Below are 27,760 nucleotides of genomic sequence, written 5' to 3' on the forward strand. Positions count from 1 at the left end.
GGATCACACATACTATGGGTACAGGGAGATGTGATTCTTTAGGGACCATTTCTATAACACTCTACCACATGTCCCTTTTCCCTTTATTCCCTACTGTAGTGTGAGGCACTTTTATGGGACACATTTAATTTTTTTCCTTTCAATAGCACTGCTTCTGCTTTCTTTTTTGTCACTCATCTTCTCTAACCACATCTGACTGTCCCTTCGATTGGCAAAAGTCATTTGCATTCCTGCTTTCTGATCTCAATCTCTAAATAGAAGAGAGGCATCCCCGCCCCATCACTGAGACTTTAGAAGATTTGTGGAATGACCTCTTTTTTTTTTTTTTTTTTTTTTTGATATGGAGTCTCGCTCTGTCGCACAGGCTGGAGTGCAGTGGGGTGATCTTGACTCACTGCAACCTCTGGCTCCCAGTTCAAGCGAGTCTTCTGCCTCCGCCTCCCAAGTAGGTGGGACTACAGGCATGTGCCACCATGCCCGTCTAATTTTTTTTTTTTTTGTAAGAGATGGGGTTTCACCATGTTGGCCAGGCTGGTCTCGAACTCCTGACCTCTTGATCCGCCCGCCTCGGCCTCCCAAAGTGCCGGGATTACAGGCGTGAGCCACCTCACCTGGCCAGAATGACCTCTTTATTTACCATGGTTGTTTACCTTGATATTAAACCTGGTCTGAATTTGTTGTGTTACATTATCTCTACCTTGTATAGTCTAATAATGACATCCTAGTTCTTGTCCCAATGAACTTGCTTTTAACATTCCTTTCGGTTTTTGAAATTCCCCAAAGTTCTGCTTTTGTCTTTCTCAGTGGCAGTCTACCTCTTGTAACAGTGTTTCTCAGATTTCAGTTTGCAGAAATCAAAGAGAGTAAGTCTGTAGATCTCAGTTAGAGTTACAAGTTATTAACCTCAGCTTATCCAGGTTGAGCATTCCAAATCTGAAATGGTAAACACTTCTGGTCCCAAACATTTTCAGATAAGGGATACTCACCCTGGAGTAAGATATAACTTTATTTTACTTCACCATTTAGTTGTCACACTGAAACAAAATGACCACAAAACCATACTTATCTTTACTATGTGTGGCACATTCAGTTTTTCACTTATTTTAAAATGTTGCTCTTGATTTTATAATCCACCAATAGGTCATAACCCACAGTTTGAAAAATACTATTTTAGAGGGTCACTGGGATTCAATTCAGTAGTAAGTAAAAAAGTAGGCAGTTCCTATGTTTAAGCTAGTCTTTTAGTCTAGTTGGCCCAGAACATTCTTTTATTTAGGAGAAGCATCAAAATTAAAATACAGGTTTACATTTCTTTTTTTTTTTTTTTTTTTTTTTTGACATAGAGTTTTGCTCTTGTCTCCCAGGCTGGAGTGCAGTGGCGTGATCTCAGCTCACTGCAACCTCTGCCTCCAGGTTTAAGCAATTCTCCCGCCTCAGCTTCCCGAGTAGCTGGGACTACAGGCAGGCACCACCAAGCCTGGCTAGTTTTTGTATTTTTAGTAGAGACTAGGTTTCACCATGTTGGCCAGGCTGGTCTCAAACTCCTGACCTCAGGTGATCTGCCTGCCTTGGCCTCCCAAACTGTTGGGATTACAGGCGGGAGCCCTGTCACCTGGACAGTTTTACATTTCTTAAAGTGAATGCTAGAAACCCAACATATTATGTTCACAGAACCCGATTTGAGAAATACTGATGCATAGGAAAAAATCTACATTTAAGCACGAACCCAGTGCGCTCTCCCTCCTTCATTGGTTACTTTTTTCAGCATTACTTTTTATTATTCTACAGGAACTTCCTGCTCCCTTTAAATTTATTAATTTCCTCACAAGCATATCTGTTCATTTTACTGCCTTTGTGACTGCTTAGATAACTTTGCAGTGTTACAATAGTGGAAAGCCAAATGGCTTTGAGTTCAACTATGAGCTCCCCCACAATCTGGGAGAAATATTTAGCTCTAAGTCATGCTTTCTTCGAAAAAATAAGGCTGAGGTAAGGGATGATAAACACCTACCCATAGAGGGTAGTAAGAGACACTGGTGAAGGCTCCCAGCACAGTGTCTGGCACAAGGAAGACATCATAAACAAGTAGTTTTTGAATCATTCTCAACTCTACTTGTACCTTAAAGCCCAGCATGATCACGTATTTTCCAAGTATACCCTTCTCTGGTCTGCACTTGCTCTGAGAGTTACTTTTGACTTCTGTCATTGACTATGTTATGTTGCTTGTATAGCATGGATTTTTCAGTATAATTTAACTTTATTTTCAATGTTTGAAAATTTTTTCAAGCTTTGTCAATTTTGGTTAGAAAAGTATACATGAGTCATAAATATGTATGCATTTGTTGCCTTTTGTTTCTATATTGCATGCTCTGTGTCCTCAGATTTTGGATTCCTTCATTGTACATACAATGCTTTGATGTAGTAAGTTCTCCATAAGTATTTCTTTGAGATTTTTTCTCAGAGCTTTACTTGTCCTCAGGCATTAACACTTTTGAGTTTTGATTTGCCCAAGGTCCCAGAGTTAGGATATGGTTAGAATCCAGGTTCAAATTAAGTATATTTTGCTGCCTGTGTTTTCCGTGTTCTATTGTTAAAGAGTTACTTGACTCTTTTCCTGAAATAGGTTATACTGTTTTATTGTAGTAGTGTTGGAAAACTATTTTAATAGTAAAAATACTACCATTTATTTCCTTAAACTAGGAAGTGAACTGCAGGAAAAATCATTTATTTATTACATTAGCAGTTACTTGGTGCGTGATTTGTGGCAGACACTGTACTATTGGTATAGGAAAAATTTGCTGTCACTTCAGCGAAAAACTTGCAAAAGTTAAACTTCTGAAGGCAATCCTGAAATCTTTTTTCCCTCAGTACATTTTGTTTTCAGTTAAAGTAAAGCTGACTCTTGAGTCTTCTGTTTTAGGCCAGGTGCAGTGGCTCATGCCTGTAATCTCAGCACTTTGGGAGGATAAGATAGGTGCATCACCTGAGGTCAGGAGTTTGAGACCCACCTGACCAACATGGTGAAACCCCATCTCTACTAAAAATACAAAAATTAGCTGGGCTTGGTGGCACATGCCTGTAATCCCAGCTACTTGGGAGGCTGAGCGAGGAGAATCACTTGAACTAGGGAGGCGGAGGTTGCGGTGAGCCAAGATTGTGCCATTGCATTCCTGCCTGGTCAACAAGAATGAAATGAAACGCTGTCTTAAAAACAAAAAACAAAAAACTTCTGTTTTAATGACAACCTTGCTGTTTGTACATTTAGTTTTCCTGTAATACTTTTGAAATTATGAGATTGAGGAGAGCTATGTTTGTCAGATATATTTTACTGCTCTTTATGTGGTTGAGAAAGTAATTTGAACTAAGATTGTGTAGGAATTCTTGGCTGATTCAGAAAATGCCACCTAACTGGCATTCAAAATTAAAGCAAATATGATTATCCAGAGTGTAGTCCTTTCTTTACCTATAAAGGCAGAACCAAAAGGACTCTTAGTGAAGCTTCTGCATTGTCTTTGGTTGAAGGCACCTATCCTCACTCAGACTGTCATTGTCCAAAATCAGTAATGTTGTTTTACTTACAAGTTAGGAAATTCAGTTACCTAATTTCCGTAATCTGCAAATGGGTGGAACCTTGGAGTTAGAGGCAAGACCAACCAGATTGAAGAGAAACGGAATCAGTATTCAGAACAGGCACTGTTAGATGCTTTACTAACGATGAATTGTTTAATCTGAAGACCTATGAGATCATAGGATTCAAGAACCATTTAGTTTGTTTTAGTGTCCAAGTTAATTCAAATTGCCTTGTAGGACCTCATCATTACTACTATGTAATACTTGCTCAGTATGACCCAGTGTCATCAAAAAATGTTAAATTTTATTAAGTGTTTAGGAAGACTGAGGCATATGGTTAAATGGCTAAAACTAAGCAGCGCTTTAAAAAATAAAATTTCAAATACCTGGAAAATGTCTTCATGTGGAACATTTGGCATCCTTATTGATGCCTGATATATAGGAGGTGATGTTATATATTAGCTTCGTAATAGTTTTTTTTGAGGTCGAGTTTCGCTCTTGTCAGGCTGGAGTGCAGTGACATGATCTTAGCTCACTGTAACCTCTGCCTCCTGGGTTCAAGTGATTCTCCTGCCTCAGTCTCCCGAGTAACTGGGATTACAGGTGCGCACCTCCGTGCCTGGCTAATTTTTCTATTTTTAGTGGAGACGGGGTTTCACCATGTTCGCCAGGCTGGTCCCGAACTCCTGACCTCAGGTGATCCGCCCACCTCAGCCTCCCAAATTGCTGGGATTACAGGTGTGAGCCACCGTGCCTGGCCAATAACAGGTTTTATATTTAGAAAGAGGTAATTAAATTTAAAAATAGTATGATCATCCCTCGGTATTCGTAGAGAATTGGCTCCAGGACCCCCCTTAGATTCCAAAATCCCCAGATGCTCAAGTCCCTTAAATGAAATGGCATAGTATTTGCATATAACCTAGCACATCCTCCCAAATACTTTCTCTGTAGATGCTATGTAAATAGTTGTTATACGGTTTTGGTTTTTTGTTTGTATTTTTATTGTCGTATTGTTACTTTTTATTGCTTTTTTTTTATTTTTATTTTTTTGAGACAGAGTCTTGCTCTGTTGCCCCAGCTGCAGTGCAGTGGCACCATCTCGGCTCACTGCAGCCTCCGCCTCCCGGGTTCAAGCGATTCTTGTGACTCAGCCTGCCGAGCAGCTGCAATTACAGGTGCGCCACCATGCCCAGCTAATTTTTGTATTTTTAGTGAAGACAGGGTTTCACCACGTTGGCCAGGCTAGTCTCGAACTCCTGACCTGAAGTGATCTGCTCGCCTCAGCCTCCGAAAGTGCTGGGATTGCAGGTGTGAGCCACTGCGCCCAGCCTGCTTTTTTTTTTCCAGTGTATTTTCCATCGAGTTTTGTTGAATCTATGGGTATGGAACCCATGGATACTGAAGGCCCCCTGTAATTAACAATTGGCTTGGTTCCTCATTGCAGACAGTGTTATACAGATAATCAGAAAGCTATTATATCAGCTATTTGATATAAATAATCTAAATTAAGTCTAGCACTAATTTTGATTTACCAAAGTTAATTGAAGTAGTTATTTGTGATATTGAGAAAATTATTTCCAGTAAATAGGAATGATTATGCTACTTTTAAAAGATGAGCCATTAGCATTTAGTTGTTTTTTTGTTTTGTTTTGTTTTGAGACAGGGTCTCACTGTCACCCAGGCTGGAATGCAGTGACACCATCAGAGCTCACTTCAGCGTCCACCTCCCGGGCTCAAGCGATCCTCCCACCTCAGCCTCTTGGATAGCTGGGACTACAGATGTGCGCTACCATGCCCAGCTAATTTTTGGAAATTTTAGTGGAGACAGGGTTTTGCCATGTTGCCCAGACTGGTCTTGATCTCCTGGGCTCAAGCAATTTGCCCATCTCAGACTCCCAGAGTGCTGGGATTACAGGCGTGAGCCACCGTGCCCAGCCTAGAATTTGTATATACTCAAAATAGTTTACATTTTGCATTTTTCTATATGAACATATGCATGTATTGCTGATCTTTCCCTACTTTTTGCAAATATGATAGATTTCACTATATACAAAACTTAAAACATTATACATTAACTCAAAAGCATTGTCAATTTATATTCTGAAATAATGCAAATTTTAATTTTTTTAAAAACAAAACTTCTACAAGATTATTATATTATTTTAGGAGACTAAAACATAAAAGCCTGATACTTAAGTAGTTTGAATCTGGTGATTTATTCCATGACTTAACCTATTCATATTTGTATAATCTTATTTTAAGCCTCGGCTTGGGATTTTTTTTAATTGCCTCCTTAAAATAGGATAGTGCACATTGAATAAAATGACATTGTCAATAAAATTTATATCCTCAAACTGACCATGAAGTTCATCAGCATGAAGATATTTTGTAGAAAGCATTTCTGAATGCATGTGTCATAAAACTGCTTCTTGTAGTAATTAAGAATTAACCCTAGTAAGTGAAGTTGAATATGTTGGCAATAAATTGATCAGTATATCCAGTATTGTGACTTGCTTATGAAATATTTTTGAAAAGATTACCTGATACTGCAAATTCTGCCTAAGGAGAAATTATTTTCAACACCAAAAAACCTTTGAGGATTTACCTATAATTGAATGAAAATATTTGTGGTGTGGGTTTTTTAATCCATGAAAACCATCCTTTATAAATCTTGTTTTATTTGAGCAAAAGAAACTACATCCTAGATTTTGTCTTTCATATATAGTTTGCTTGACAGCCCATTAGATACTGTGAATTAAAATCTTGGGATTCTAAGGATATTGGTTTTTTTACATGTTGTTTATTGTGACCTTGGCATGCCACTTGTAGCTTTTCTTTGTTTCTTTATCCTTCAAATGGGGACCTTTTATGGTTGTTATTAGAATTGATGAAAGCCATAATTATTTTAAATGATTGTTGTAATATAAAGTAACATTTTCATTTACACTTAGACTACTTTGGAAACACTTTGGATGTTTTATGTATGATATGACCTAGCATAATTTTAAAACATTAATAATTCCACTGTTTTCAAGTTACCCATGATTATCACTTTTAAAAAATAACATTAAATTACTGATTAATTTGTTTGAAGCCTACCTTTTAAAGAAAGTAGGATTAGACTTTATAATAATTTATAAAAGATACTTTTGCATGTGTGTGGTGGAGGGTTTGGAGTTAGTTGATGGGAGTGAATGTGCCAGGAGATTAGTGGCTTTATAGTTGAAACCTTTCCTTTGTCCAAAATTTTAAACTAGAATTTGAGAGGCTGGGGATGAGAGAGAAGCTGGGATTATATAGTAACTAAAAGAACAGATTTTGAACTATGATTTGAATTCCAACTCTGGCACTTCCTGAAGGACTTCAGGGTTGTGGTTTTTTGTTGGTTTTTTTTTTTGTTTGTTTTTTTAATCTCTGTTCTTACATATAGACTAGAGGTAATAATATCTGCTTAAAGCTGTTGTGATTAAGGCATAATGTTTGCTGAGTACTTTGCTTATTATGGTGCTAGAATTACAGAGTAATTGTTAGCTATTAATACATTTAAGAGGAGTAGATCCAAAATGTTCCCTCATAAAATAACATTAGTTTTAAAAAGTTATTTAACCCACTATACCAAAAATGTTGTAATTTCACCAACATAAAAATTGACATAGTTTACAGTCTTTTTTGTACATCTTCAAAGTCTGGTATGTATTTTATACTGATGGCGTATGTCAGCTTGGACTAGTTAACATTTCAAGGGCTGTATACTCACATGAATCTCAATTGTAATGAAATATACTGGTTTGCACCCTTTCATTGTCTGGCACATCTACTTGTAAACCAGTGGGAATGTCTGCCACTCTCCAACCTCTATATCCTATCATCTAGATTTAAATCAAGATATACCACTAGCGGAACATACTTATTATTGAACATTAAACTATGAGATTAGCACTATGTCTGGTACTAGTTAAATGACAACAAAAATGCCTGACATGGAGAGTTCAATTCAACCATTTATCTGTTTGCAAATACTAACAAAGGTAACTGTGAATGGGCAATCTCTTTTTCTTCATAGCACTTAGCACAATTACTAATTTTCTATAGTCTCTTATACTGTGTACTCTTTACCCTATGATACCCTATGAGGGAAGGAACTGCATCCACCTTGTTTGCTACATTTTCTTAGTGAAAGCAGTGAACAGCTGTTTTTCTCTTTAGAACAATTTATGATAGCCTACCCCAATCATTAAAAAGTAATCAGGAAATTTCCCAGTAGTCAGAATCACATTTATCTTGCTTTCATCCGACTACTCCTCCAAGACACACCAGAATCAGAATGGTTGAGGCACAAATGGACAAGTAACAAAAGAACAGCTCTTTTCATCAACCTCTTAGACTTAAAGAAAAAAGAAAACAATACATATGCACCTGGTGGGAAAGAATAGTGAGTATTGTTGCCCAGGAGTCAGTGAGTGGCATGGTTCATTAGCACCCTGGAGACTAATTAAGCATTCTTTAGAATGTTTAACCATTCTAAGTTAAACAATAGAAGTACTATAGTAGTCATGATAAAAGGAAACCTAATACCAATAAATGCCCTGAGTTTTTCAAAATGCAGAATAAAATAGGACCAGGCATGGTGGCTCATACCTGTAATCCCAGCACTTTGGGAGGCCAAGGCAGGTGGCTTACTTGAGCCCAGGTGTTTGAGACCAGCCTGGGCAACATGGCAAAACCTCATCTCTATAAAAAATACAAAATATTAGCTGGGCGTGGTGGTGCACACCTGTAGTCCCAGCTACTCAGGAGGCTGAAATGAGAGGATCACCTGAGCCTGGGAAGTCGAGGTTGCAGTGATCCAAGATTGCACCACTGCAATCTGGGCGACAGAATGAGACTCTGTCTCAAAAAAAAAAAAATTTTTTTTAATTAAAAAACGAAATGGCATGTAATGATTAAAGGTGAAATCTGTTTCAAATAAAATTAAAAACCTATATTTAACTCATTTTTAATGATGTAATATTGTATTATAATTCTTTCTGATAGTCTTAAGATTATAGGAATAACTTTATGTAGTATAAAACCTGGAAAGATGGAAGAGTTGAGAGTGACAGCAGCTCTTACTTTTTTATTCTATATACAGTAAAATGGCACTTTAATAATATTGGAATTCTCCAGATTAATTTATTGTCAGTTTTGTAATTTTGGCACAAAAAAAAAATCCAACTCCTTATCAAGTGTTCCCTGTTTTGTAAACTGCTGATGTACACTAGCATTCCATATCATTCAAAACATTTATTCATCCGTTGTGTATAAGTCAATCTTTTAAAAACTGAATCATATTTAAAACTCCCTAAGGAAGATTACTTTTTTATTTTCTGTTTAGGCGAGCATTCCAAAAGTGGGGTAAATTTAGCTTCTTCACTGTGTTTCTTTCTTTTTTTTTCTTTCTATGGTCACTTTGATAACCGCTGGAGTCACTGCTTTGGAAAACAAGGTCCTAGTCCTGATGCTTTTTCTTTTTCTCCTCCTTTGGCTCATCTTCCCAGAGGCTATTCACATTAGTAATAATCTGTAAGTCTAACTCTTCCTTTGGGGTGACATCTGCAAAATTTGCTAGCTTGTGGTACCATCATCCACTTCATTCATCTCTGGGTCTTTCTGGTTTCTCTTTTTCTTCTTTGGAAGTTTTTCAAAAGCTTCTTCAGTGCTGGTTTATCAGAAACTTCAGAGCTCTTGGGTTGTAAACTAGTGATTGTTTTCCCTAAATGCAGAATATTTCAGTAGCATCTTAATCTAGATGAAACACTTCATATTCTGGTTCATCACCCACATTTATCTCCACAGCCTGCCACTGCTCAGCTGACATCTCAGGTTTAGGGATGGACGTATTAAAATATTTTTGTACAAAATAGCCAGTCTGACTAGAAGACACTTTGTTAACTGTAGTATAACCTTTTACCCTGGTTCAGGGCAGAAAATAACAAAATCTGCTTCAATGTTAAGATTAATGTGTCCTTGATCATCATAAATATCTCCCAGTTCACCACAACTTTCATGTTATATGCAATGGGGACACCTAAAAGGCTCTCAGAATAGTGCAGGAGCTTCACATTCAGCTTCTCTGCAATGCCAGTGTATTTCCTGTTAAGGTAGCAGAGTGATGTGCTTTTGGCTGGGCCACCAGGCAGGAATTCACCAACACCCAAGCAGCAGGATAGGTCGGCAGCTCTAGGAAAGGAAGGACATGTTCAGCCTGCGGCACCACCTCTGAACAACCTGCAGCCGTGTGGCTTGTCCAAGAATGTTAATCTTAGTGTTAATAAAATACTGTTCAGTTTCTTGTCATCTAGATAGTGGTTTTACAGTTAAAAAATAGAATAGGGAAACTCCCTTTTCTCCCCAGTCTTACCTGATACCTTGATGTATAAAATAAAAAAGTAACTGCTGCAGAACAGTTTGACAAGTAGTGCTCTAGAATATAACAGCACTGTTGGCAGGGGTCATGAGGGGAGTTAAAGTGTAGTTCTCTTCTGACAGTATTTTCTTCCTAAACTGGTGTTTTTTCCTCCTATTTCCTCTTTCTACTGCTTGCTTCTCTGTACTAAGATAGTGAATGTTCTTGTCCTAGAGTCATAATAAAGCCATTCCTGAAGAGTTTCATACCTTTGATTTAATTTTTAAAGACTTATGCTGCTTATTCTTGTCTTACGTACTGAGGGCCATTAAACTCATTTTTTTGGTACCTAAGATTTTAAATATATTTCTCTGGAATCATGACACTGATGTGTATATAGTATGAATAGGGGAATTATACTTTATCAGAGGAACAATATTATCAAACAGTGAAATTTATGCAAATATACTCAGTGCTAATGTTTCTAAAAATTTATTGAGAAGACCGAGGTTATCTTACACATTTCCCCAAGTCGTCATCTCAGATTTTCTCTGGACTTTTCATTTCCTTCCTGGGAAACCTAAGGAAGAAGTGGCTGTTCCCTTTCCAAAGTGCATCTTCTCGTATGTGTACTTGATCCCCACCACTTCAGAGAACCATCCCACTTTTTTGAGTCTTCATCACTTTTCATCACTTCTGTCTTTTAGCCTATGGACTAATACATGTCTTTCTCATCTTTTTGCTTCACTGGTCATCTCTCTTCAGATTTTGCCTCTTCCTCTGACTTCTTCTCTCCTTATATGAAACTTCTCCTTCCTAAAAAAGGTTTTCCTTAATTCTTTTTTTTCCCCTCATCGTTATTGCCAGACTTCTTGGAAAGGTATTGTTTTTATTGCCTTCATTACTTTTTCATTGCAGTTTGGATTCAACTCCTCAACCATACAGAAGAAAATGTTCTCTTTTTTTGAGTTGGGGTCTCACTTTTACCCAGGAGTGCAGTGGTACAGTCATGGCTACCTGCAGCCTTGAACTCCTGGGCTCAAGTGATTCTCCTGCCTCAGCCACCTGAGTAGCTAGGATTACAGGCCCACACCACCATGCCTGGCTAATTTTTAAGAATTTTTTTGTAGAGACAGTGTCTCACTATGTTGCCCAGGCTGGTCTTGAACTCCTGGCCTCAGGCGATCCTCCTGCCTTGGCTTCCCAGAGTGCTAGGAGTACAGATGTGAACCATCACCCTTGACCAAGAAAATGTTATTTTAATGGTCACCTGGCTTGGCATATCTGTAGTAGTTGTAGACCTGCATAGCAACCCAGCAGTTTAAAGACTATTCATGTGCCTATACATTGTTTTAAAGAAAATTTGTCAGCATTTAAGAAATCATAAACTTTCATATTGAAATGAGAGTTTGGGGCTTTTGGAAAATCAGAAGATCTGGCAATATTGAACTGATGCCTGGCTAAGGATTGAAATGGCTTCCTGGCCAACTCCTCTTGGCTGTTTAAAATGTTTGTGACCCCACCTAGACTTACCTTCAATTTATTTACACTACGCTCCTGGTTCTACGTTTGTGACTGTTTATTGTCTTTACTCCTTTCACCTTCTGGAAGGTAAATGATAGCTATTATTAATATATTAAAGAGGACTAGATCCAAAAGTTTGTAGTATATGTGTGGTGGGGGGGGCTTTCCCTCATAGGGAAGAAAAAGTATTAGCTTTTTCCCACCTGTCACTAGGTTCGTGGCTGAGTCACCTTTAACAGACTACAGATTAAGAAGAGAAAATAACACAAATTTATTTAATAAAAGTTTTACATGACATGAAGTTTTCAGAAATGAAGACCCAAAGATACAGGGAAACCTGTGTATTTCAGTGCTTGGATTTGATGAAGAATAGACAGTGGTGGGGAAATGTGATTGGTCAAAGCAGGTAGGATCTAATGGTAATAAACTGGAGGGGAGCTTAACAAGGCCTGTTTGTGCAGATTCTTAATGTTCCTGTGTTTTCAGAGATAAGGACATTTCCTTTCCTTAGGGAATAGCGAGGGCACCTCTGGAATGAAGGTCTTATGACCTACTTTAGAGGAAGGTCAGAAAATTGTTTTATGGCCTGTTTCAGGGGAGAAGGGTGGGAGGAAGTCAGAAACCTTCCTGCTTCTGCTACTTTCTCAAATACCAAGGTACCATATTTTGGGGTAGCATTTACTGAACCCTATCACCCTCAATGTTTTCTTCCTTTCACTCTTCACTAGCAACACTCAAGCATTTTTCCCAACTCATCATTATGTCTGAGGCAGGACTTTCTCCTCAGAAAGTGGTTCCTGATGACCTGGTTGATAATCCATGCTTTACATACTCATCTTCAGCAGTCATCCACTCTGACATTATCTCCCGTCACTCACTCTGGATAGGATTTCCAGGTGTCCATTATTTTTATAGACTTTTAGCCCTTGGCTTCCATTTTCAGTCACCTGTGGAACTCTTCCTCGTGGATGTTTAGTAAGTACTTCTAATTAAATATGTCTAAAATGGAACTCATCCAGTTTTCCCTCCATCCTCCCACCAATAAGAAAGCCTGTTGCTATTCTGATGCACCGCCTCCCCCGCCCCCCCCCCCTCCCCACACACACACACTTAAGTTTTTAATCCTTGGCCAGGCACGGTGGCTCACACCTGTAATCCCAGCACTTTGGGAGGCCGAGGTGGGCAGATCACCTGAGGTCAGGAGTTCAAGACCAGCTTGGCCAACATGGTGAAAACCCGTCTTTACTAAAAATACAGAATTAGCTGGGGGTGGTGGCACATGCCTGTAATCCCAGCTACTCAGGATGCTGAGGCAGGAGAATCACTTGAACCTGGGAGGCGGAGTTTGCAGTGAGCCGAGATCGCACCACTGTACTCCAGCCTGGGTGACAAGCGAAACTCCATCTCAAAAAAAAAAAAATGTTTTGAATCCTTCAGTCATTTTTAGCTCCTCCTCTCATTTCCACAGGCCAGTTACCAAGTTTTGTCAATTTTATTCCTGTACTATTTCCTGTATCCTTTGCTGCTTAAATTGGATATGTCATTACTGGCTACATAGTTTTCTTGCCATAGGAAAATTTAACAAATATTTGTTTTTTCATGAAGGTACTTTTCTGTCCTCCATTCACTTCTTTTTAAATCTGTCTTCTATACTGTCACTAAGATTATTAGTTATCCTTCCAAAGCACAGATACCATATTTGTTCCTTAAAGACTTTAAAAGACTATGTGATGTTGAAGAATTCAAATTCTGGGTTGGACACCATGAGTTAAAATCCCAACTTCACCATCTACTAGTTATGGGCTCATTTTCTTAATTTCTTTAATGAGGATAATAGTCATATCTACTTCATAGGTTTGTAAGGATTAAATGAGGCATCAGTACAGTGCACATCACATTAACAAGCACCATGTAAAATGCTACTGTTCCATGAAAACTAAAATTCTAGCTCATAAACCTTACATTCAGGAATATTTCATGCTTCCAGTGTCCCATCCTAACTGATTGGCACCATATCTCTTATTTTTTTGTAGTCTTAGGGCTTTGTAGTCTGTTCTTATACTACAGCTTATGTATCCTCCCTCACTTCTGTGCATTTGCCTTAGCTTTCTCCTTTAGTGTTTTCTTTTTTTTATTGACTTGGTTTCACCACATCTCTTTGCTTTAGTCTATGGTAAGGCTATTCAAATTCTACATTTTCATTAGGCCTTCCTATGCTACTAAAGGGATTTAATTACGTGTTCCTCATTCTTTTTATTGAACTGTGTATGTTTTTCATAGTTTCTTTGTATTATGATTGTGTTTCTTTCTTCTACCTCCCAAGCTGGTGTTCTTAAAAAGAGGGACCATGCCTAGTTTGCTGAATTGTAAGTAATTAAATCTTGTTGAATGGTTTTCTTCTTGAATAGGTGGTTTCAATTTTTGGAAGAAAGGTGAATTTTGTGCCTTTAAGAAGCTGTTCTTTACTGAAATTATGTTACTTTTGACTATTCTTATTTCATCTCGTTTCTGAATTGGATATCTATATTCAGGGCAAGGATTCAGTTTGATCAAACAGTTCTTATAAAGCAAATGTGAGTGTATAATAAGTAGTAGTACTCTTATTAGCTTACATTTATTAAAGTTATATGCCAGGAACTGTTACGTTTGTGTGTTGTGTATGTCTGCCTGTGTGTATAAGAGAGAGGGAAATTATTTATTTAGTCCTCAGCACCTCTCCGAAATAGGTGGTTACTATCCCTGTTTATTTATGAGACCACTAAGGTACAGAGATGTAAAATAACGACCTAGTCAAGTAACTAGGAATTTTTAACAACACAAGAAAAGCAGAACCCAAACTAAGTAAAACATTTTATTTCTTTTTTTAGGGACAGTGTGTAGGTGTGATTGTTGAAGTTTGCTTTAGGGTACTAAAGGAATTTGTGAAAGAAAACTTGAATCTTTTGAAACTAAGTTTCAGGAAAGCAGAATGTAAGCATTTTACCCTTGTGGAGGCTGAGTAATACCCTTATTTAAGAATGTGCTAATTAGGATTCTTTGTTCTATATTAGTGGGAATTTCATTAGTTTTGAATTTAAGTGATGTATAGGCCCTTTAAAGGTTGAACAATACATATTTATGAACTATAGTGATAGCAATTTGTTGAAGACATTGTTTCCCGATCTTTAAATATTAATATAAGATTAATTGTTTGTTTTATTGGATTAAACAAAAACAAGTCTGTATTTGTGATATATGTGGCTTTTTTTTTTTTTTTTTTTTTTTTTTTCGGGGGGGAGATGGAGTCTCACTCTGTCGCCCGGGCTGGAGTGCACTGGCGTGATCTCGGCTCACTGCAACCTCCACCTCCCAGGTTCAAGAGATTTTTCCTGCCACAGCTTCCCGAGTAGCTGGGATTACAGGTGTGCACCATCATGCCCAGCTAATTCTTGTATTTTTAGTGGAGACAGGGTTTCACCATGTTGGCCAGGAGGGTCTCGAACTGCCAGCCTCAGGTGATCCGCCCGCATCAGCCTCCCAAAGTGCTGGGATTACAGGAATGAGCCACTGTGCCTGGCCAATGTGGACTCTATATGGTATAAAGGAGTATGTAAACTGTGGAGAGAAGTAGGGCTATTTTCTACAGCAGTGGTCTTTAAATTTTTTAATTGGGTACCTTACCAGCAAACATTTGAATAGAAAACCTCAATATAAGTATGTCTAATTATAAATCATACGTATAAATATATATACTATTTCGGCTTATATAGTTTTTCAAGTCTGTTTATGATGTAATTTTATGCTTTAGAACAATTTAATATAATTTTTTTCCTGCTGTACTTCAGTGTACATCCTCTGTTTGGAAACCACTAGTTCATAGTGCTATGAGTAATGAAGTTTTCTAAGAATACATTATTAAATAACTGCCTGATTTATTTGCCCTATTTCCTCCATGTACAGAGACGTTACAGCAACAGCCCAGTCAGATTTTTTTCATGCTATCTTTTAGTCAGATTTAATTTAATGTGTATTTCTAGTTTATTGCTTCTGCCATGTTTTACTCTTTATGATGAAGATCCCCGAGTATTGAGTGTGCCAGTTATCAGATTCTCTCCCAGCTCTAAATTACCTCTTCATTACTTGATCTGCAATATTGGAGCCTAACCCTTTAGGCCAGGGGTGTCCAATGTCTTGGCTTCCCTGGGCCACATTGAAAGAATTGTCTTGGGCCACACATAACATACACTAACAATAGCTGATGAGCTGAATCGCAAAACAAAACAAAACAAAAAAACAGAACAAAACAAAAACCTTATTTACGAATTTGCATTGGCTCGCATTCAAAGCCATCCTGGGCCACATGTTGAACAAGCTTGCCTTCGGCATTTCTTCTTTGTATGATGTTAATTTTGTGAGTAGAGAGTGCTGGAAGGACAGTGCACAAGGGCGGGCTTATGGTTTTGTTTCTTCTTACTGTGAATGCACGGCTGCCAGTAGTGTGGCTATGGATATCCAGGGGTCCTCTGCCCCAGGTATGTGCCAAGAGCAGACAGACCCTTGTCTAGCTCACAGCCCCAGCGTCAGCTTAGTGACCTCCTCTCTGTAGTTTTCCCAGCATGAGGCTGCACACCCCAGACCTCATGCCTGCCTTCTGGAGAGCCAGCTGCCAATATTCCAACTTCCCCTGCATGTCTACTTACACTCAGGAGGGCTTTCCTTGTGCAGGCCCTGCTGGTAATGAGATTCTCAATGTCCCAACTGACTGTGTGTGCTCAACCTCGAGCCCCTTAAGCCCCAGCAACCACACAGGGAGAACTACTTTGCCATCCAGTGGGCTGCAGCCATACTTCCAATAAGGCCTGAACCCTAGTTATGGGGAGGGGGGACCCTCTTCTAAGTTTGTTCCTTCCGTGGATACCCTCACTCAGCCCTTGAGTACTTGAGTATTCTTCAGAGTTTTCATTACACATTGATAGTTATTTTCCTATTACAATTAATAATTGTAATTGAGAGTTCCCTGATTCCCCTTGCAGGAGATGTGACAGAGGTGTGGCTCACCTGCTTGGTCGCCCCGCAGCTCAAACCCCTAGGGCGAGCATGCAGACAGGTAGGTGCAGAGACCAGGATGGAAGCTTTGGGCTCTTGGCCCCATGGTAATGTCTAGGGGTGAGTGCCTGCAGCCCCACTGTTACAAAGCTCTTTCTTTCAGCTTTGCCGTCTGCAGACGGCTTTGAGTGTTAATCAGCTCAATGGTCCCTCTGCTTTATTGCAAGGAAGAGGGCCAGTGTGACAGCCTTCCATATCCCAAGCTGTTCCCTAGCGTCCCGGATCACACGCAGGCTCGAAGGATGAGTGCAAGATTTTACTGAATGGTGGAGATGGCTCTCAGTGAGATGGATGGGGAGCCAGAAGGTGGGGAGGGGTGGGGGATATAATCTTCCCCTGGGTTCAGCTGTTCTCAGCCAAACTCCTCTCAATATTCAGGTGCCTCTTTCCTCCTCTGCCATGCCGCCCTGCTGCTCTCTGCCGCTCTCCACCGCTTCTCTTGACATTCAGCAGTTTGTGTGTGTGCCCACTAAGGTCTTGGGTTAAATGGGGGCAAGATGGGGGAAGTGGTGGGCCAAAGGCAACTTTTTGGGTGCAAAAACAGGAATGGCTGTCCTCTTTTAGGGCCACTGGTCTTCAGACTTGAGCGTGGGGCATTTGCCGGGGATCCGCCCTCTTCTACCCAGTATTTTCCTGTCTTCTGTTCATGTGTATATGAAACTTTGCCTGTTCAAGTTAGGGTGTGGTTCTTTTTGGGTTTTTTTTTTGGGTTTTTTTTTTTTTTTGGTTTTTTTTTGAGATGAAGTCTCACTCTGTAGCCTAGGCTGGAGTGCAGTGGCACTGTCTCGACTCACTGCAACCTCCACCTCCTGGGTTCAAGCAATTCTCCTGCCTCAGCCTCCCAAGTGGCTGGGATTACAGGCACGCACCACCACACCCAGCTAATTTTTTTTTATTTTTAGTAGAGATGGGGTTTCGCCATGTTGGCCCGGCTGGTCTCAAACTCCTGACCTCAGGTGATCCGCCCATCTCGGCCTCCCAAAGTGCTGAGATTACAGGCGCCCGGCGGTTCTCATTTTTTTGATTGGATCCTACCAGATGCAATGGGCTAAAGTGAGTTAAATTACATATTATCCTTGTGCTTGAAAACTGAAGATTTGTACCAGTGCTTCCTCCTCACCCACTCATATACAGGGCATATTTGGGTCACTGCTAGTCCATGGTAATTAGCTTTGTTATTAAAAAATATCATGGTTGTAAATGCAGTTATTCACTCTAGTGGAATATTACTATGCAGGAGTAGCCCTTCAAAGTCATCGATCCCAAAAATGGTTGAGCCGAGAGAATGGAATAATTGTGTAAGTGTGTTTCCATAGTTAAAAGTCTATTATATTGTAATTTAAACAAGAAACATCAAATGAGAACTTTTCAATTCTATTACTTTATTATCATGCTTGGTAGCTTAAAAAATTTCCACCTGGTTATTTCCTTTTGAGTAAATTAGCAAATGACAGTCATGTAAATTATCTTTTAAAAATTTCCCCAAGTAGGAGGCTCGGGTAAAAGAAAAGCACTCCTACACTTTTAGAGGATGTGGGGTTGGTGAGGCAGAGAGACCAGAAGATGAACTATTGTGACTAATTTATTAGTGCTAACTTGTTACTAATAGATGGTTCATTTGTAGACATCTAAATATGATTGTATTCATTTTCATATTTGGCTTTTCCTTTGAAGTTATATGTGTAAAATAGTTGGTGATGATATGTTTCTAGAAATTGAAGGAGGAAAGAATAAAAACAAATTAACAATCATATTATTGATTCCATAGCAACGTGTTAAATTTGCTATATCCAGTAGCCTTTACATTAGTATAGAAGTAATGAACCTGCATTTTGTATTAAGTAAATTATATTATTTTTAGTAAATCAGTAAAACAGCAGGACACCAGAATCTTTTTGAGAGATTTTCTACTTCCTGGTCCTACTGCTTTAACTTCACTGTTTGTGACAACTTTGTGTAGAGAGATATTATTGAAGATAAAACTGATGGCCCTGGCTCTGTAGGTGATCTTCCCAATGAAACACTTATGGAGATAGTATTTTACATAAATTTTTAAAAGCAGTGATGACTTCTGTGTAGGAGTCAGTTTTTTTAAACTTAGATTATAAATGACTGTGTATACAGTGAATGTTGCTGAAAAAGAAAAAATGCTTGCAATAAAGTTACAAATAGTCATTTCCCCCCTGCAATTGAAAGAATGATGCTTCATTCAAGTCTTTGACACCTTAGAGTCAGTAAGGGTGTTAAGTACTAGAGGAAGTTTATAATCACAAAGAGCTGCATCTAATAATCTTAAAGGCAAATAGAATGCTTTGCAATAGACAGTAACAGGGAATAAAATAATTTAAAATATATATTGCTATCAAATACTTTTTTTTTTCTTACAGGCTGGCCCCTGCAGGAAAATATAACATCAAATTCAAGCATATTGTATCTAAGAAATGACTGTTTAAAAAAATAAAATGGTCCCTTCAGTTGAGGTTGAATCATAATTCTAAAAGACACAATCCTGAACACCATAATCCCAAATGTTGAAATCCTGAATGATCAAAATCCCTAATGTCTGAAATCCCAAAGGATTGAAATTCCATTAATTCTGGAAAAAATAATTTTTACAAACTTTTTAAAAGATGTTTATTTACATTTTTAAAAGGGGATTTGAGAATCATAAAATACCACAGAACATAAACCACTTTACACCATAAAATAGGCAGTAACGACATACATATTTTTGCAAGCATAAATAGATACACTAAGGATAGTCACATGGGTATAACAGTTATAAGCAGATAAGCCATATTCATAAAGAAATAGGTCACAAAGTGAAATGTGTAAATACATATCACTATGGTTGGTAATTGTATACACGCAGTATTATAACTGTAGTCATCTCAAATACCATGATGGACAACTGAGTCTTTTGATGAGGTCAGCCAAAAACTGTAATGATTCACCACCACATATGCAGTTGCCCAGAGAGCCAAGATCTCAAGAGATTTTGTCTTTCACAAATACAGATGTAAAAAAAGGACATCTCCATTTATTGAGGAAATTTCAACGTTTTCACATATACACACAGTGCTTACACACAAAGTCAGTGTTGTGATAATACACTTTTGTAGAGTCACATTTACTAAAATGCGTATAACGAATTAGAACTCTCTAAACCTTTATACAATTTATACCTCCAAAAGTGGAAATGATGTGAAGATGAAAGATAGCATAGCTAATTGGCACAGTGTGTGAAGGGGCAGAAGTAATACATGATTGAATAATTTGGCATGGGAGATTTCTCCTACTTTTTGCCTGCATTTTCACTTCTGTGAACTTTTGGAGAGTGGTGTACTCTACACATTTTGTAAGTATATGTTGTCTATTTGGAAGTCTGGTTATTGTTTGGCCATTGCAATTAAGTATTTTTCTGCTTTCACATCACCAGTAATAATTAGCTTTTAAACTTCTGTCTTTCACCATTAAGGAGCTTAGTGCGCTCAACTTACCATAGGCTTTTTTTTTTTGAGGGGACAATTCCGTTGATGTCTTCCATTGTGTTGTAAGGAATACAATAAGAAGGAATGATTGGCTTCTCCAATACTAGGTCTGTATTAGGGTTCTCCAGAGAGAGAACCAATAGGATATGTATATAGATGTATGAGAAGAGATTTATTAGGAGAATTACATAAGAGATTCTGGTGGCTGAGGAGTTCCACAACAGGCCATCTGCAAGCCAGAGACTCTGGGGTTGCAGTAGCAAAGCTCAGTCCACTTCCTAAGGCCTCAACCAAGGAAGCTGGTGGTGTAACTCTCAGTGGGAGATTGAAAGCTTCGAGGACCCTGAGGGGCTGCTTAGTGTAAATCCTGGAGTACAAAGGCCCCTGAGCCTGAAGTTCTCATATCCAAGGAAGCAGAAGAAAAGTCTTGTCCTAACTCTCAGAGACCAATCCATTTTCTGTATTTGCTCTCTTGGCTTCTGGCCAATTGATGGTGCCACAGTGAGGTCAGATCTTCCCTACCTAGTCCACTCAGACTCACACACTAATGTCCTCTGAAAACATCCTCCCAGACACACCCAAAATAGTGCTTTAACAGGTTTTTAGGTATTCCTTAATCCAGTCAAGTTGACACCTAAAATTAAGTCCGTAAGTCTGCCCTTTGACCACGTACTCATATGCATTTCCTTAAACTATACTTAGTTTCCAAATAAAGACATTAACAAAGGAATAGTTCCACCTAACATGATGCAACTCATATGATGCAAATGTCCTGTGTACAACCAAAAAATGTGCTAAACCTTTCCCCAGAATTCGACTTTCAGGATTTTGACATTTCAAGATTGATTTTCAGGATTTTAGACTTCCGGGATTTTGATATTTTGGATTTCAACATTTAGGATTGTGTGTTTTGGGATTATGATGAGCACTGCTTTCGTTACCGGTGTCACAATTTAATTAATACAGTAATTTAATTCTGTTGGTGTACCATTTGTATTCTAGAATATTCGAGAACTTGAAGCATACTTTCTTTGAGAGGAGGTCTTGCCCTGTAACCCAGGCTGGAGTGCAGTGGCACAATCTCACTCATTGCAACCTCTGCCTCCCGGACTCAAGTGATTCCTCCCACCTCAGCTGGGACTACAGGTGCGTGCCATCACACCCAACTAATTTCTTGTATTTTTGATAGAGATGGGGTTTCACCATGTTGCCCAGGCTGGTCTTGAACACCTGAGCTCAAGCGATCTACCCACTTCAGCTTCCCAAGGTGCTGGGATTATAGGCATGAGCCACCACGCCCAGCCCTCTATTTTTCTTACTTTTTATTTTTTATTTTTTAAACATTTGCTAATTTATTATAAAGGATTTTACAAAGTATTGACAGGAAGAGATGTATAGGGCAAGATATGGGGGAAAGGGGCTCAGGGACCTTCCACGCCCTGCCTGGGTACACCTCCCTCCAGAAACCTCATGCACGTTCGGCTATCCAGAAATTCCTGAACGTAGTCCTTTGGATTTTTATGAAAGTTTCATTACCTAGGCATGATTGATTACGTAATTGGCCATTGGTGATCAACTTAGTCTTCAGCCCCTCTCTGCTCTCCAGAGGTTGGGGGGACAGGTGGGGATAAAAGTCTCAACCTTGTAGTCATGCTTTGGCCTTTCTGATGTCCAGCCCCTGTCCTGAAGTTACCTATGGGCTGCCAGCCATCAGTCAACTCATTAATATACAAGGATGCCTTCAGGCATATTTTTCTAGGTTATTAATGGAGGTTAAATTCCCAGACTAGTTACAAAAAGTATTTTTTAAATTCACAGTAAAACTGTAATGTTACTTTATATTCTAGGAACAGGATACTGTGCAGGAAAGACCACTGTCAAATTCAGAGTTTTGTTTTGGGAATGCCTTAACACTTCATTTTCATTCCCTCTTCCTTCTCCAGTCCTCTTTCTCAAGTAGCTGATGTTCTCACATTTCTGTGAGTACACTTTGCATCTTCACTCAAACCTATTCCTTCAATATAGGAGAGCTCAGTTAGCTGCTAAAGAAAACAATATGAACTAACTTATGATACTGTATGGATGTGCCTTAAATAGATAAGATTTCAGGTAGATAATAAGTATGGGGAAATGGCCAGGTGTAGTGGCTCATGCCTGTAATCCCAGCATTTCGGAAGACTGAGGTGAAAGGATCACTTGAGCCCAGGAGATTGAGGCTGCAGTGAGCTGTGATCATGCCACAGCACTACAGCCTGGGCGATAGAACAAGACCTGGTCTCAAAAAACAGGCAGGGAAGTACAGGTGATTTGGAGGGAGGATAATTTGGAGTGGAAGGATCTCCAAAGAGGCAAGCCTCTCAGTTGCTGCTGTGTCCAGTCTTTTGTTATAGTTGTTCCTGTATTCCAGAACTTAAAGTAAAGAACGCGTGAACTAAAAATTTTTCCTCCAACTACTCATGTTACATTAGCAGCAAGGGTTCATGGGATAAATGAGGAGGGTAAGACTAGAGCCTTTGGTGTGTATGATTTTCTCAGCTCAGGACTATAGTTGTATATCATTCTAGTCTTTTTTAGTTATTAATATTATATGAGCTAGTAAATTAATTTTTTCCTCACTTCAGTGACATTGCGTTTAATTTCTAATCTTAAGACAAACAGTAATCCAAAGTTTTAGAAAAAAGAAATTCCTGCAGTAACTAGAAAAAGTTGTCAGTCTTCTCTGATTTAAATGTATATTAAGTACTATTAATTATGGGTCCAGGTCAATCATGATAAATATCAGTAAAGTTTACTCACTTTACTAAATCTCTGTACTCATGATAAATATCAGTAAAGTTTAAAAGAAAATCTTGTTCAGTAACTCACTTTACTAAATCTTAATGCTTGAAAACATACATATTTACAGCCAGATCTTAAACTGGAGAGTGGTTGAATGAACCCACTCTGTGGTCAAATGTTTGATATTTGGCCAGGTACAGTGGCTCACACCTATAATCCTAGCACTTTGGGAGGCCGAGGTGGGCGGATCACCTGAGGTCAGGAGTTCGAGACCAGCCTGGCCAACATGGTGAAACCCATCTCTACTAAAAATACAAAAATTAGCCAAGTATGGTGGCGCATGCCTGTAGTCCCAGTTCAGGAGGCTGAGGTGGGAGGATCACTTGAACCCAGGTGGCGGAGGTTGCAGTGAGCCAAGATTGCACCATTGCACTCTACCTTGGGCAACAGAGTGGGACTCTGCCTCAAAAAAAAAAAAAAAAAAGTTTGATATTTGCTGTTGACTTAATGTAGTTTGATACTCCAGATTAAAAGCTGTGTTTACTACTTAGCTGTTTCCCTATATGAGTAGTTGCAACATTAAATGCCTGTAGACCCCAGGCATGTAAATTAATGACTTGGATAGAGAAAGGACAGTGGGGAACAAGAGAGCTCTTACCCTAATTCACCAACTGCTACCTATCTGCTTATTACTGCCATATGGGAATGCTGGCTGGTGTTTGCTGAGTCTTTTGATTTTTCAGTGAGAACTAGGTCCAGTTGCTTGTGTATAGTGTCTCAATTTTGAAATATTGGCAATTAATTCAAAATATCTGGGGGAAAAGACCCCAAAAGACTGTATGAGCCAAATAAAACATGCCTGGGGAATTTATTCTTAGATATTTTGAGCATTCTCTAGTTTGCCAGTTGTACATGAAAAACAACTCTCTGATAGTGAGTTTTGATTCTTTAATTCTACCGTGGTCTCTGTGCTTTCATCATTATTCACATACCTGGAAGTTGTACAGTTATGAATGCATTTGGAAACAGGTGTACAAATGGTCAGCGTGGCTAGGGAAGGGAAACAACTCAGGCTGTTTTGATACCTTGAGCAAAGAGAAATCGCTAAGGTAAAGATACCCAACTGACAGATAATGTAGAAATCCCTTACTGTCTTCCTGGCCTTATATTTCTATTATAGGCCTCTATGCTTTGTTTAATTTATCCTGAGATCTCAGATTTTTAACCAGTATTCTAAGCTTCCAGAACTATATAAACATTGTATATATCCAAGAGTGATTTTATGAGTATTTCAGTGGAAGAATAGAGGAGAGCAAATCAGATAACACTAATTTGTAACCATGTTAACTTGAAAATTACATGATTATTTAAAGTTCTTACAAAATGCTTATGTTAAAATTAGTTTTTAGAATGTCAGTTTTCTTGTTTAATTTTCTGCATTGTATTAATATATAGCCAGCCGTAGTAATTTTTTTTTTTATTAAACAGTTTAATTCACTGTTGTTTTGGCTGTTTTTACTTGAAAAACAACAGTGAATTAAACTGTTTAATAAAAAAATTACTATGGCTGGCTATATATTAATCTAAACAAGACTTTTTTAATACAATGCAGATAAATTATTATAGGTTTGAAAATGAACATAATAATGAAAGCTTTTAAAAAGTCTTTTTCAGGCCGGGCACCGTGGCTCTTGCCTGTAATCCCAGCACTTTGGGAGGCCGAAGCGGGCCGATCACCTAAGGTCAGGAATTAGGGACCAGCCTGGACAACATGGCAAAACCCGGTCTCTACTAGAAATACAAAAATTAGCTGGATAAGGTGGTGAGCGCCTGTAATTGCAGCTACTGGGGAGGCTGAGGCATGAGAATCGTTTGAACCCGAGAGACAGAGGTTGCAGTGAGTTGAGATCGCACCACTGCACTTCAGCCTGGGCGACAGAGTGAAACTCCAACTCAAAAATAAATAAATAAAAATAAATAAATAAAATAAAAAATGTCTTTTTCAAAATAAATTTTTTATTAGTTTTAAATTTGTAGAAGCATGGGGAAGATAGTATAGTGAGTTCACATATAGCCACAGTTTCCCATTAGTCAGATCTTATATTCACATAGTATGTGTCACAATTAATGATCCAATATTCATATATTATTATTATTATTAACTAAGTCCATACTTGATTCAGATCTCCTTAGGTTTTTCTTAATTTTTTTTTTCTGTTCCAGAATCCCATCTAGGATACACATTACATTTGTAATATCTCCTTAGGCTCCTCTGAGCATGATTATTTTCCAAACTTTTCTTTTAGGAGTAATGGCCATGTAATGTAGTATGTAGAATATATGAATTTGTCTAATATTTTTCTCATTATTAGACTGGGATTATGTTTTTTTTTTTTACAGGGTGGGGGGAAGAAGACCACAGAGATAAAGTGCCATCATCAAAGATGTATATTCTCAACATGACTTAGCACAGTTGATGTTAACTTACCTGGCTGGTTTAATACTGTTTGTCAGATTCTACACTGTAAAGTTATTCTTCACCCTTCCCCTTCCATACCGTACTCGGAAGGAAGGAAGCCACTATTTGTAGCCCACACTTAAGAGGTTAGGCTGTTTCCTTGAGGGCAGAATCTAGATAAACTATTTGGGATTCTTCTACATGGGAAATTTTTCTTCTCCCACATTATATTTATTCAGTGATTTATTTATGTCAGTATAGACTCATGGATATTTATTTTATACTTTGGTTAATAATCCAACACCACTTTATTTTGTTGCTCAAATTGTTCCACCTTTGCCCACAGGAACTCTTTCACTTGTATGTCCCTTTGATATATTCCCTAACCTTTGTGTGTGTATGTGTGTATGCATATGTGTGTATTAGAGGGATATTCTAGTCTTTGGATTGAGAAGAAAATTTGTAAGATGTAAGTTTCATATACAGACAACCTTCCATTTTTATATCTTTGCTAACCATAATACCACATAATAACTAACAAAATTTATTATGTTTATGCTTTACTGCTAGCTTTCTTCATTCAAGTACTTTCAGAAGCATTAATGAACATTGTCTTAGAAGTGAATATTGTTAAGAAAGATCCTAGGAGATTTTTAAGTTATTAGAGCAGTGAAGATTACCTATGCTTGCTTACAGGGAAATTTATCAGGAAATGGAGTTGTTAGGCCAGTGAATATGTGTTTTCATTTTTTATTTTATATTTTTATTTATTTATTTATTTATTTTTGAGACGGAGTCTTGCTCTGTCGCCCAGGCTGGAGTGCAGTGGCGCGATCTTGGCTCACTGCAACCTCTGCCTCCCGGGTTCAAGTGATTCTCCTGCCTCAGCCTCTTGCGTAGCTGGGACTACAGGTGCGTGCCACCACACCCAACTAATTTTTGTATTTTTAGTAGAGATGAGATTTTATCATGTTGGCCAGGCTGGTCTGGAACTCCTGACCTCAGGTGATTTGCCCACCTCAGCCTCCCAGGATATGTATTTTCAAGAAGACTGGAGAAAAATTTCTCCAAAGGAACATTTAAATAGTTAATAAACATCTTTGAAGCTATCTCTCTGGTACATAGTATTGATAGTCTTTTTGCATTTTTTCTTTACTGTTTCTTCTGAAGTTATAAAAGTAACATTCTTCTTTAAAAATGAAGCAATACAAATATCTTCCTTAAATTGTTCCACTCTTCAGAGGTAGCTGTTTACAAAACTGAGTATACTAGACATTTTCCTATGCATTCACACAAATATAATCCGTTTGTACTTATATGTTTATATTTAAATAGTGGGATCATATAATACATAATATTGTGTACCATACTTTTTTTTTAACCTAATGATAAATCTTGGTCATGATTCCATATCAGTGTATTCAAAGCTACTACATCCTTAAATATAATGTTTCATAGTATGGACATTCTATAATGTGTTAGACCAGAAGTGTTCAATGTTTTGGCTTCCCAGGCCCACACTAGAAGAAGAATTGTCTTGGGCCACACATAAAATCCACTAATACTAATGATAGCTGATGAGCTTAAAAAAAAAAATCACAAAAAACTCATAATTTTAAGAAAATTTACAAATTTCTGTTGGGCCACATTCAGAGTCATCCTAGGCCACGGGTTGGACAAGCTTTTATTAAACAGTCTTCTATTAGTGACACTTAGATTGTTAACAATGTTTGGTTAGAGTTTGTGTCAAGATACCCTTATATTAATATCAGTATCTTTACATGTATGTGGCAATAGTTGGTTAGAATTGTTTTCTGGAACCAGAATTTTTGGTTCAGAGAGTATGCCTATGTAAAGTTTTGCATTCCCAAATTGACCTCCAAAAGTGCAGTGATAAACATTCTACAACACTTGTTTTTGAAGCTTTATAATTTATAATTACAATCATGTCTCCTTGTTGCTTTTATTTTATTTATTTATTTTGAGACGGAGTCTTGCTCTGTCACCCAGGCTGGAGTGCAGTGGCGCCATCTCGACTCACTGCAACATCCGCTTCCCGGGTTCAAGCGATTCTGGCTCAGCCTCCCAAGTAGCTGGGGTTGCAGGAGTGTCCACCACACCCAGCTAACTTTTGTATTTTAGTAGAGACGGAGTTTCACCATGTTGGCCAGGCTGGTCTCGACCTCCTGACCTCAGATGATCCACCCCCCTTGGCCTCCCAAAGTGCTGGGATTACAGATGTGAGCCACCATGCCTGGCACTTTTAATCTTTATGCGCCTGATACTGGGGAGGTTTGAGAATTTGTTTCTCATAAACATTTGCTTTGTGATGGGGAAGCCTTTCTAAGGGTAACACAAACTTAGAAATGATTAAAGATTCACTGACAGATTTGACTACAAAAACATTTATAATGTCTTTATGGTGGGAACCACAAAAGGCAAAACAACAGACCGGGGAAGAAAATGCTT

General features: G+C 38.4%; 1 protein-coding gene and 1 pseudogene across 7 annotated transcripts in view; one reads left to right on the top strand and one right to left on the bottom strand.

The window, feature by feature from the left end:
• Window positions 1-27,760, top strand: part of ZNF292 (zinc finger protein 292) — a 111,382-nt gene that overhangs the window by 12,577 nt on the left and 71,045 nt on the right. The window lies entirely within an intron of this gene.
• Window positions 8,922-10,494, bottom strand: LOC104006920 (DNA-directed RNA polymerase I subunit RPA43-like; annotated as a pseudogene).

The sequence above is a fragment of the Pan troglodytes genome, chromosome 5 (genome assembly GCF_028858775.2).
Source record: "Pan troglodytes isolate AG18354 chromosome 5, NHGRI_mPanTro3-v2.0_pri, whole genome shotgun sequence".
Taxonomy (NCBI): Eukaryota; Metazoa; Chordata; class Mammalia; order Primates; family Hominidae; genus Pan; species Pan troglodytes.